Raw genomic sequence first — 12,423 nt, forward strand, 5'->3', positions numbered from 1 at the left:
AACAAGTCACCTGCCTCTTTTCCAAAGTCACTGAGCACAATGCTATGCTCACATTGACTTATGTGGATCGTCAACTGTTGCTACAATCAATAAAAAGCGGTACATTTTAGTTATTGTTGATGATTTTTCTCGGTTCACATGGGTATTTTTCTCAGGTTAAAATCTGAAGTTGCTCAGACGATGATTGATTTTATCAAAAAGATTGAGATTAGTCTTAAAAAGTGTGTTTGCAAAATTAAAAGTGATAATGGTTTTGAGTTTAAAAATTAAACACTGGACTCTTATCTCACAGGCAAAGGCATTTCGGGTAGTTTCTCATCACCTTATACACCACAACAAAACGGAGTTGTTGAAAGAAGAAATAAGTCTTTATGCGAAGCAGCCAGAACCATGTTAGCCTATGCGAACTTACCTCAATATCTTTGGGCTGAAGCTGTTTCGAATGCATGTTTTACTCAGAATCGGTCATTCATTCATCGCAGATTCAACGTCACTCCATATGAAATACTCAACAATCAAAAACCTAATGCCAGATTTTTCCACGTTTTTGGTTGCAGGTGTTTTATAATGAATCTAAAAGATAATTTGACAAAGTTCCAAGCTAAAGCTGATGAAGGCATCTTTTTAGGATATTCGCAAAATTCAGTTGCATACAGGGTGTTAAACAAGCGAACAAGAAAAGTTGAAGAAACTTTCAACTTAACCTTCGATGATTACTATCTTAAACAAATGGATAGTAAATTTGAAAATAAATCAATTCTTGTTGATTAATATACTCAAATAGATAATTCTGAAATAAATGATTTTGATTATGACTTAATTTTCGGAATTCCTGACCGAGCAATTGATGCTGAAGTTAATGCTCCTGATAATCAAACATCAGCATCCTCAAAACATACTGATGATTCAACAATCACCACAAGGTCAATATCTTGCGAAAGTGTGCCTGAAGTTCATATGGAGGGGAGCATACGATCACCAATGAACAAAGACAACAAACTTTCGAGGGGGAGAAAGAGAATATGAATCATCAAGTTGAGGGGGAGCATTCACAATCTCAACAAAATCATCAAGTTGAGGAGGAGCATTCATAAATTCAACAGGAACATCATTTTGAGGGGGAACATCAAGATGAACATCATGTTGAGGAGCAGCATGATGCAACATAGCAAATTAATCTTGATGAAAATGATGAATTTCATGAATTAAATGATAATTTTTCTGTTGTAGGATCTGAAAATGAAGATATATACGAAGATGCACCATTGGAATTTGATCCTGATTATCCACCACTTGAGAAATGGACAAGGAATCATCCAAAAGAACATGTAATTGGGAATCCACAAGATGGTGTGTTGACAAGAGCTCAAATTCGTGCGAAAAATGAGGTACTAAATGCGAACCAAGAATTGTGTATGTTTAATGTGTTTATTTCGAAAATAGAGCCATAGACAGTAAAGGATGCTATGGAACACTCAGATTGGGTTGTTGCTATGCAATCAGAACTGGCTGAATTTGAACGAAACAAGGTTTGGAGATTAATTCCTAAACCTTCTGATGTTTCAATTGTCGGATTAAAATGGATTTTTAAAAATAAAACCAACAAAGATGGCAATATTATTCGAAATAAATCTAGACTAGTTGTTAAAGGCTATTCGCAACAAGAAGGTATATACTATGAAGAAACATTTGCTCCTGTTGCAAGACTCGAAGCAGTTCACATATTTTTAGCTTATGCAGCTCACAAAGACTTTGACGTTTTTCAAATGGATGTTAAGTGTGCATTCTTAAATGGAGAACTTGAAGAAACAATTTATGTTGAACAACCACCAAGATTTATAAATGAGGAACATCCTGATCATGTCTACATTCTAGACAAAGCAGTTTATGGGTTAAAACAAGCACCAAGAGCCTGGTACGCAACACTTACAAATTTCTTGAAACAATCTAAATTTAAACAAGGATCAGTTGACCCCACTTTGTTTCGTAAGAAAGTTGGGAATCATCTCATGCTTGTTCAAATTTATGTTGATGATATTATTTTTGGCTCAACTGACCCAGCATTGTCAATTAAATTTGAAAATCTAATGAAGAGTCAATTTGAAATGAGTATGATGGGAAAAATCAATAATTTTCTTGGTTTGAATATAAGACATAACAGGGATGAAATTTTAATCAATCAAGAAAAATACAGAAAGAACTTGCTTGAAAAGTTTGGAATGACCAACAACACGAAGCTGAGAGTACCTATGGCTATGGGAACAAGACTAACTCCTTCGTTAGATACCCCAGCTGTTGATTTAACTCTTTATCGAAGCATGATAGGGTCTTTATTGTATTTAACTGCAAGCAAACCTGATATTATGCTTTCGGTATGTAATTGTGCTAGGTATCAAGCTAATCCCAGAGAACCTCATTTAACTGCAGTGAAAAATATTTTTTGCTATCTTAAGGGGACAATTTCGTTAGGACTTTGGTATCCTTCGAAATCGGGATTCTTCATTCAAGCTTTTTCAGATTCTGATCTAGGAGGATGTACTTTGGATAGAAAAAGTACAAGTGGTGGATGTGAACTATTGGATGGGAAGTTGGTGAGTTGGCAATCGAAAAAGCAAACTTGTGTTGCTATATCAACTGCTGAAGCTGAATATATTTCAGCTGCTGCTTGCACTTCGCAAATCATTTGGATTCAGAGTCAACTTCGTGATTATGCTATCAATATGAAAAAGATTCCCTTGTATTGTGATTCTCAAAGTGCAATTCGCATTTGTCATAATCCAGTACAACACTCAAAGACAAAACACATTGCTCTTCGATATCATTTTATCAAAGATCATGTGGAAGATGGGAACATTGAAATACATTTTGTTAAAACCACTGAACAACTTGCTGATATTTTTACTAAACCTCTTGATGAAAAATCATTTGTAAGAATTTTAGCAGGTTTGGGAATGATTGATGTAAATTCAGCAGCTCTGAATCAGAATCATTCAGAAGTTATTGTTCATTAAGCGGCTTCGCATGGCTTCGCAAGCGCTTATTTATTAACTAAGGTTCATTTTTTTCGAAAAACTTGAAAAACCAAAAATATTTTCTTTTGTTTTGTTTTTATTTTCAAAAATTCAAAAATCCAAAAAGATTTTATTTTGTTATGTTTTTATTTTTGAAAAATTCAAAAACCACAAAAATATTTTTGACTTTGTTTCTTGAGTTTGTTGTGTATTTAGTTTTAGTCAAGGTCATAATGCGAAGAGGTAATGCTTATATGTTTCAATGGGAAGGTATCATTTCTTTCAACTTTTTACTAGTTAGGATGTCCCTAGAAGCATGCTGCAGCATGTTGACTCAAGCCTCGTATGACTCTATGTGTGAGAAACGAAAGCCTTAATGAAATTATCATATGAAAATTTCTTCCCAATAAGGCTTATATTCGCATTAGTCAAAAGAGCTACCTTACTCTTCTCATATGAGTTAAGAGTTTTCTGTTTGGTCCACAAATAACAGAGGTACATTCGATCTTACAACCAATCTTTTTCATCACAAAATTCTTCACACAAATCACACACAAAGACGTATGTCCAAGAGGTCTCTGATCAAACCCATCGAGACTTAGATATACAAAAATTCTGTGTTTATGATCTGACATCATGAGTCCGTGATGAAAGTGAAATCCAAAAATCTTACTTCTTAAGGAATTGACAGGGAACATTGTTCCAGAAATTGACGAAACTTTTGTTTTAGTACCACAATTCGAAACTCCAAATCATATTCAATTCGAATGCGTGGTCTTGATCAAACATTCGAAACCCACAATGTTTGTTACCCAACAAGATCCAATACATAAATTTTTTCATGAATATGATATCTGTGTGAGTTTCATTCGAATTTCCTAGTCATAATAAATATTTTCAAAGCTGACTTGTCACTGACTAAACTGGTCATACAAGTAATTTCTGTTACAATTTATCACCTTATGTATAGGATGACATGTAACGAAATTTTAAACCAACCCAAGAATCATTTTTAAAAGAAGCCCTTTGATACTTATCAAAAAGTATTCGATTGTAATTCATGGGAACATACACAAGTTGTTGATTATCTCTCTTGATGATTAATGATGCAACCTTTGCCCTGGGTTCTACTGCCTGCGTGTCAAATTACATATTTGACCACAGATTTCCAATTTTTTTAAACTTGCTTCTCATCTTATTTCTTTGACTCACATGCACTCACGAAATCCTTGAGGTTATAAGTAATACCAACTTAGACTGAAGATTTCGCAAGTCTGGCATATGACTTCACTTCTCATCTGAAAAGTGAAAGAGCCTAGCCTCCATGCGAAGGGTTCTAACGGTTATAATTCAATAAAGGGGGATAATGACAGGCTGTGTATCCTTGACGTCTGGTATTCTACCCGGTTTTCTAGGAGAAGTGACAACTGCTTTTTGACGCATGGCTACCTTGTCACAGTAATGGTCCGGTTTTCAAGGTGCCACATCGGATTACATTAAATGCATCCCGCTTCAAATTCAAATCATTCAGGGTTACTTATAAAAAGGGATTCAAGAGTATCTTAAGAAGTTACGCAATCAAACTCAAAAATTCCCAAATCCTCTGAATCTTCATCTTCTTCAAACCCTATCAATGGCTGCTACTCAATCCAACACTGAAGAAGTTATTTCACCGTCTCTAATGAAGATTCAAAGCACCAACTACCTTGTTGATCTTAATGTCTCATCTTACCCAGAAGAATTGAAGATGTTGATTGTTGCACTGAAAAGATCACCTTTATCAACTGCAATGTTCAGTTCTTTTCCTGTTCCGATGACCTGGTTGTCAATGGCGGCATCAACAACATCCTACAACTATGCCACTGATGTTATCACATTCAACATGATGAACAATAAGAGGGTTCGTCTTAACAAGAAGATGTTCATTGACTTCTTGAACATTCCCAATAACCCTCCATTTTTTAAACCAATCAATTCCCAAATTATTTTCATGTTCAATGAGATGGGACATCAGCCATCTCTTGAAAAGATCAGTGATTTCAGGAAATCTGGTTTACCCTGCATGTGGAGCTTTCTCTTTGGTATTTTTCTAAGGTGTTTAACAGGGAGGACTGTTGGTCTAGACAGGGCTCGCATGGAAGTATATGCAATGGTGATGGGTCTGTACTATGATATTAGTGTTGATTACGGAACTCAATTATGGAAGGAGTTTGTCAAAAGTCTTGAAAACACAAATGCTGAGAAGGGTATTTTGTGTGCCCGGTACTGGAGTTTAATTCTTGAAAAGGTGTATGAAAAAGAAGGTATTCAAGTTCCAGATGGTGGAGAAGTTGCAGAATTTTCATTGTATCAATTTCCAAAAGTTGTTGAAGATGATGAAAATATCTTCACCAGTGTAGCTCGCATTCCGGATTTGATGCTTCACAAAGTGCACTCAACTCACAAAGTTTTGGTTCGTTATATGAAAACTTTTGATCCAGCTGTACAAACTGGAGTCTTACTGGAAGTTACCGGAGAATCCTCAAAGAAGAGGAAGAAAACACAAAAGGAAGAAAAACTTCAGTCTTCTAAAGTCTCACAAGCTGAAGAGGTTGAGAAAGAAGAGATTTCTACAAAAACGAAGAAGGAGATTATACCCTCAAAGTCTGGGGTATTAAAGAAGCTTCACAAATCTTTGCAAATAACGACTTCTTCTCCTACTATTCGCAAGATGGAGGTGAGTAGTAAAGGGGCAGCGTTTAGAGATGTTCCAGCTCCTGTTTCTCTTGGTTCAAAGCGAAAACGAGCTCAGGAGGTTGCGAAACATATAAAACAAATGCTTTCCAAGAAACGCAAGATGATCATTTGCAATGAATCCTCCGATGAAGAAGTTATTCCGGAGACTCCACCTGTTTCCTTCTCCACTGTGGTACCTGTTTCCATTCCTCCTACTTCGCAAATTTCTACCACCACATCTTTTCCACTTGAAGTAGTCACTACCAAATTAGTTTTTGAGGAGGTACCTACTTCATTACCACCATTTTCTATTCCAACCACTACAATCACTACTTCATAAAATTTTGATCATCCTCTACAACATCCATTTACAACCTTATTTCCATCACAATCACCCGAAAATCCTCAACCTTCGCAACCAATGTCTGATGATGAAACTGAAGGAGGAGGCTTTGGAGGGACTTTTGAGGCCCTACATTCTGATTCAGAAGAAGAGGATATACCTGATCATATGCTTATGTCAGGTAAGCAATTTAAAATCCTGAATCGCAAATTGAATGCCATTATTCAGTCACAAGCTGATTCTTGTTCAAAGTCAACAATGTCAGGATTGGAGGTGGAATATTTGATCAAAGAAGGCGAGATGAGAATTCTTGACAAAGCAGATCAATCAGACAAGAACAATGAGCTTCACATTTAAGCTCAAGGAAAATCATGCAATGGTGTTGTTTCTGAATTGAAAAATGTTGCAAAAGAACGTCATGTTCTATTTGTGCAGGATGTAAAGAAGGTCAGAGAGGATGTGAATTTTAAGGTTGAAGAATTAAAAAAGGAAATTGCGGAAGAACTTCAAGCTATTCATTCTCAACATTTGGAGGTCCAAAAGAAGGTTGATGTGGTTGCCACTGATCTTAATAAACTTCTCACTGATTCTCAATCTCCTGCTCCAATTCTCGAAGTCAACCAAAAGGAAAACAAGGAGCGGTTTGATAAATTAATTCAATTGGTGACTGAATTAAAAACATTGGTTTCGCAAACTACTCATCAGACAATTCTGACTCCTGAATTCTTGTCTCTCAAAGTCAATACCTTAGAGCAAACTATTCAGAAGGCATTGGCCCCGATTATGAACTTTACTTCTTTGTTACCGAAGAATGCCCCACCAGTTTTCACAGGGGTGCAAGGGGGAGAGAGAAAAGGAAGTAAAGGTGATGATGCAAAAATAGTGGGAAAGGTGATTTCTACTCAAATTAAAACCATTCTGCCAGCGTTCACAATGCCGATTTCCTCGACTATAATGACAACAAAACCAATTGCCAAAGGAATTTCAATTGGGTCAAAAGAAGGAGGAAGCTCAAGTGCGAAACCTCTAACAGACGATGTTGGTAAAGGGAAAGGGATTGCATATGAAAAATCAAAGGAGGAAAAGAAAGCAGAAGCAGAAGCAGAAATGGAAAGATTGAGACAAGTGCAAAGTATCATGAGGCAAAGAGCAAGTGACCCACCAACAATGAACAAAGGTGATCCTACGAAGTTATATTCGTATGAAACAATTGAATCCAAAGTGTTGGGGAATCACTTATATGAGTTCGAGAAAAAGCCAAGGAAGAGTTATGATGTTGCGAACTCAGATAGAAGCCAACTTGATTTTCCGATAAACGAAATGATGTTTATTACGACGCAGTACAAGATAAGTGAAAAGTTTGATAATGTTGATGAATACACTTATTTGAAGATACGATTTCATGCTGTACTTGCGAAGGATCAAGAAGAGGTGTGGTCTTTAATTAAGATCAAGAAAGTTTCAACAATTAAGAAGGATGTGATCTTCGAAGGCATGCTTCAAAACTTTCGATATTTTGTGGTTAGAGCAAACAACAAGGCATTCGACTTCACCATTGCTGATTTTCCCTTAATGAATCTAAATGATCTCATTCAAGTGGCATCCATTCTCAAAGACATGCAAGAAAACAAGCTGAAAGGACATGATACTGATGTGTTCAGATTTGGTTTCGCACATATCAAAATATTCATAGATAACTACTATGATTTCTTGGCGTTGAGTGATGAAGAACTTGCAGTAGGTCTTGGAAGAAAAGTTACAGTCGCTTGGGAATCAACATTACCTCAAACAGAGTTAAGGAAGTATGCGGATGGAGAAATCTGCCTAAAACCTTTTGGAATGGTTTTCGCAGGTAAAGATACGAAAGGGAAGCCCAAGAAATTTTTGTTTAAAGTCTCAGAGATTGAAAGATATACTTCTTCGCAATATACGAATTTTATTGTTCGTATGAATAACTGCAAGAAGAAAAATGAAGGAGACAAGAAGGAGCTTAAGAAGATAATTACTTGGCATTCTGAAATTCGAAGAACAATGCACTCAGCTATTCAACATCTTACAAACAAAATAGTTTCGACTGTTTACAAAGGGGGAGAATGTAGAGTCTAAAAGTTGTAAAAAGTCGAAGTGTTTGTTTCTTTAGTTTCACATGTTAGTTATTTTACTAAGTCATATTTTGTGCGAAGTGTAGTGCTCTAGACTTAGTATATTTTTTGTACACTCAGGTTGCCTATAAATAGGGACTGAGGATAGAAGTAGAAAGAACTTTTTGAACTCGAGTATTCTTTCTGCTTAAGCATTGTAATCAGTTCTTCATATATAAGATCTGATTAATATTTACTCTCTGTGTTCATACTTTTCATTCATTCAATCATGATTGCTTTCTAAATCTCAATATCAATTCACTACATTTAGCATGTGTTTTCCCCTGAAAACATTAAAAAGTGGGGCCGTGAAACTCACCTTAGTAGCGTGATTTTATGTAATCTAAGCAGAAACGGTCATCGGTACAAGGTCGTCGGGGCTCGGAAAGCGAAACGGCTTCAACAAACAAGAGAGAGAGAGAGAAAATAAATGGTGTAAGGAGAGAGGAGGCCGGACTTGCTATGTATAGGATGATTTTTGGCCTCTCACGACCTGAGAATGATATATTCACGTCGTGAGCTATGTCAAGAGTCATCCCGTAGCTTTAACGCGTGTTTTCTAGTCTCGAATAATGTCCTGCACTGTCTTCACTTCATGAGCTTTTGGTTTATCGTACCATAGACTTCTGGCTTCAAAATGTGGTGGTTTGACTCCTCACATCGTGAGTTTTTATGCTCACGTCGTGAGTTCAGTCAAATTAGGGTTTCTGACAGTTGAATCTTCGGAAGGTCGTAACTTTCACATACAAAGTCTGTTTTGACGTTCTTTATATCCACGCGTAGATATTTACGAGTACTACAAATCTCTTTCAGACTCCGATAGTTAATTCTAAGTATATTTTAAATTGCTATTATTATAGAGATTTATAGTGTTCGGTTTATCATAACTTCTTCACGCGAAGTCAGATTTAGCCGTTTTATATATTTTTGGAAGCGTATGGACGTATACTTTGATTTATACTATAAAGTATGTATGAAAGTTCATATTTGTATTAGAATTATCATGAAATACATAGTAAGTTTACTACATTACTAGTTTAACAAAATCACATTACATGATTGGTATAGTCACATGTGATTGTTATTGACCTATTTTGACTAGTGTTACACATAAGCCTTTTGGATTAGGGTTGGAGCTTAATGTTGTTGGAATGGTTATTAATGGGTAAATTTGGAAACTTTACCCTTATAGACGTGTTTTCAGTTTAGATCTAGAATATAAAGCCTTGGTTTGAAGAACAATGGCTTAATGTATCAAGTGGGTTGGTAGACTGATGAACTCGACGAGTCTTGAAGGTAACTCGGCGAGTTGGGTTGGGACTGTCCCGACTCTGTTGAACGGGGAGGAACTCGGCAAGTTAAAGGGAAACTTGACAAGTTGATTTGATATATCGCAATTCTACGATTCATGAAAACTCGGCGAGTTGAATGATAACTTGATGAGTTGAGTCAACTTGAAACGTTGACTTTGACTTTGACCTTGACTTTGATTTGGATGTTGACCTTGAATTGGACCAAGTTTGACCTTAAGGGATTTTGAAATATTGATTGGTATGTAAGGGATTGTTTATGTCTAGGGATTGATTGGTATGAGTGAGGGAGGGGCCCGTATCTCACTATTATATGAGTGTGGGCGGGTCCCATATCTCATTATTGTTTGATAGTTATGGTATGCGGTATTTTGGTGGAACTCACTAAGCTTCGTGGTTAAAATTTTTAGTTTATGTTTCAAGTACTTCTAGTTCCAGAGGGAAGAGCTCGGGATGACTTCATTGCACACACTATTTGGATTATGTTATGATGTCATACTATGATTTATGAAAATAGTTACACTGGTTTATTTCAAATGTTTGGATAATATGGAAAGTTACTATTTTAGCTTATATTAAAACGAAAATTTTTGGGGCCATATTTTTGGATGTTACAAGTTGGTATCAGAGCCTTGGTTTGAGGGATTCGGTCACATCTTCGGGTGTGTTTGAACTCAAACTAAGGATTTGGTGGAAATTTTGAAAAGAAAATAATTTATGTAAAAAGGATTTCAAAAAGAAAAAGAGGTGTGGTGAATGCAACCATCCGAGCTCAAGTAAGTTATCCCAAAATACCATGCATGTTTATATACGATATGAGTTGTGAATTGTGAATCGCATGCTAGAGTAGGGCTAAGGATCTAGGAGAGATGCCTTTGTGTGCATGTTATATGAGTTTGTAGATTTGCATGCTAGTACTGATCAATTAGAGATAGGATGGCCTGATTAGGTTGTGCTCAGTTTGTTTACTTGATGCCCGAATACTCCTTGCTTTGTGCTTCTAGTAGTTCTTGCTAACCTCAACTAGTTCGTAAGTGAGTATGCTAAGTTACATATTATGGAAACTAAATAATTTCATAAGGTTAGGTTTAGCTCTATTACACAGCTCTTGTTTGAGTCCAACCGTTGTAGGCGGAGACCTCTCATTTGAAGAATTATTTGGTTTTTGTAATATGTAATTGTATTCATGAGCTAGTTAGAGGTGGTTAGCGTGAGTTATTTCTGTAGCTGATGGCGAAGAGTGGAGTGGAGTTTTCCCTAGGAGAACCTAGGATGAGATTTAGTGTTGAGAGCCGTAGCTACAAGGGATCTGCTAGTTATAGAGTAACTTGTGTAACATCCGAAATTTAAGGTATTATATCTATTTATTTTATTTCAAGTTTTGTGGAAGAACTCAGCGAGTTGGTGCGTAGACTCGCTGAGTAGAGACGCGATTCTCACTCGGATTAATGACCGGAATCGACGAGTCGCATTTTTGGACTCGGCGAGTCCGCACTGTTTAATGAAACCCTAATTTCTCGGGTTTGGGACCTATTTAAAGGGCCTTAGGGCCGTCATTTGTGCTCACCAGCCCCCAGAGCGAAACTGTTAGGGCTTAAATGTTGTAATAGCCGAAGTGTCAGATAGATTGTTACGAAGTTTATTTTGTCTTCGTAAGAAGGAGTCTTCGGATATAATACTATTTGTACTAAGGCATTATAAAGAGTAGTCTTCATGTCTAGTCCTTAGTATTTGTTATGCTTTTGTTCTCCTATAAATAGGGGTCTGTACTAAGTGAGTAGAAGAACTTTTTCACTTAGTCTTTACAGATTATTCATTGTACTCTGTAAAATCAAAAGCATAATATGAGCTGAACAAATATTCTATTTACTCTCGTGTTCATCGTTATTCTTCTTTCATAATTCATACTTGAATTGATTTTAAACTCGATTACAAATCTCATCAGAAACCCTAGTGAGCTTGAGCGTTTGGAGTGAGAGAAGGAGCCATTGTCGACCTTGGAGGTGTTGTCTAGCAAGGGAAAGGAAGCTATAGCCAACAGGAAGAAAGAGGGTTAACTTCCTGAATATCTGAGGTCCAAAACATCACGTTTGAGGTACTATTTTCGAACCATTTTCCGTTGTGGTGATGTTCATGTTGATTTAGGGCTTATTGAGCCCTTTTGTGACTAGATCTAGTGCTCCCATGGTCCCTTAAGTGAGTTAGGTTCTAGATCGGGACCCATGGAGGTCCAGAGTGTCTCTTTGTCCAAGCTTTTTATGAGTCTATGGAGGTTTTGGTTTGGGATCATTGTATTTGAGGTTAAAACACCATTTATGAGTCAATAGGTGTGATATGAGCGCCAAGACATAAACTTTACGTGATAAATAAGCTTGGAAAGACTGGATCTATGAGTTAGTGGAACAGATCTGACCTCAGAAGGTCGTTTGGAGTTGTGCATGGAAGGCACTCGTCGAGTCCATTGGCAGACTCGACGAGTTGTTCCGTGCTTTCGAACCAGGGGTTGAGTAACCGAGTTGGGTGAGTGACTCGGTGAGTCGGAAGGGATTCAGAGGAATCGGGTCCCCGTAGGGACTCGGAGAGTCCATGCTAGACTCGGCGAGTTGGGTTGACCGTTGACCATTGACCAGAGTTGACCGGTGTTGACTTGGTAGAATTAGTCAACCATAGTTGGGATAGTGTTAATTAGAGATATACTTGTGTTATAGGAGGACTATAGCTTGGGAGATCGAGCACTAGTGATTTCCGGGATTTACGAGTTACCGAGATACGCGAGGTGAGTCTTCTCACTATACTTTACCTTGAGTAGGTAATTAGAGTTATGTGATACAGTGTTGTATGCTATATATGTGTTATGTGTTGCACTGCATTATTCTATGTGATTTACGTTGTGCATGCTACAG

Source organism: Lactuca sativa, chromosome 9, assembly GCF_002870075.4.
Source record: "Lactuca sativa cultivar Salinas chromosome 9, Lsat_Salinas_v11, whole genome shotgun sequence".
Classification (NCBI taxonomy): domain Eukaryota; kingdom Viridiplantae; phylum Streptophyta; class Magnoliopsida; order Asterales; family Asteraceae; genus Lactuca; species Lactuca sativa.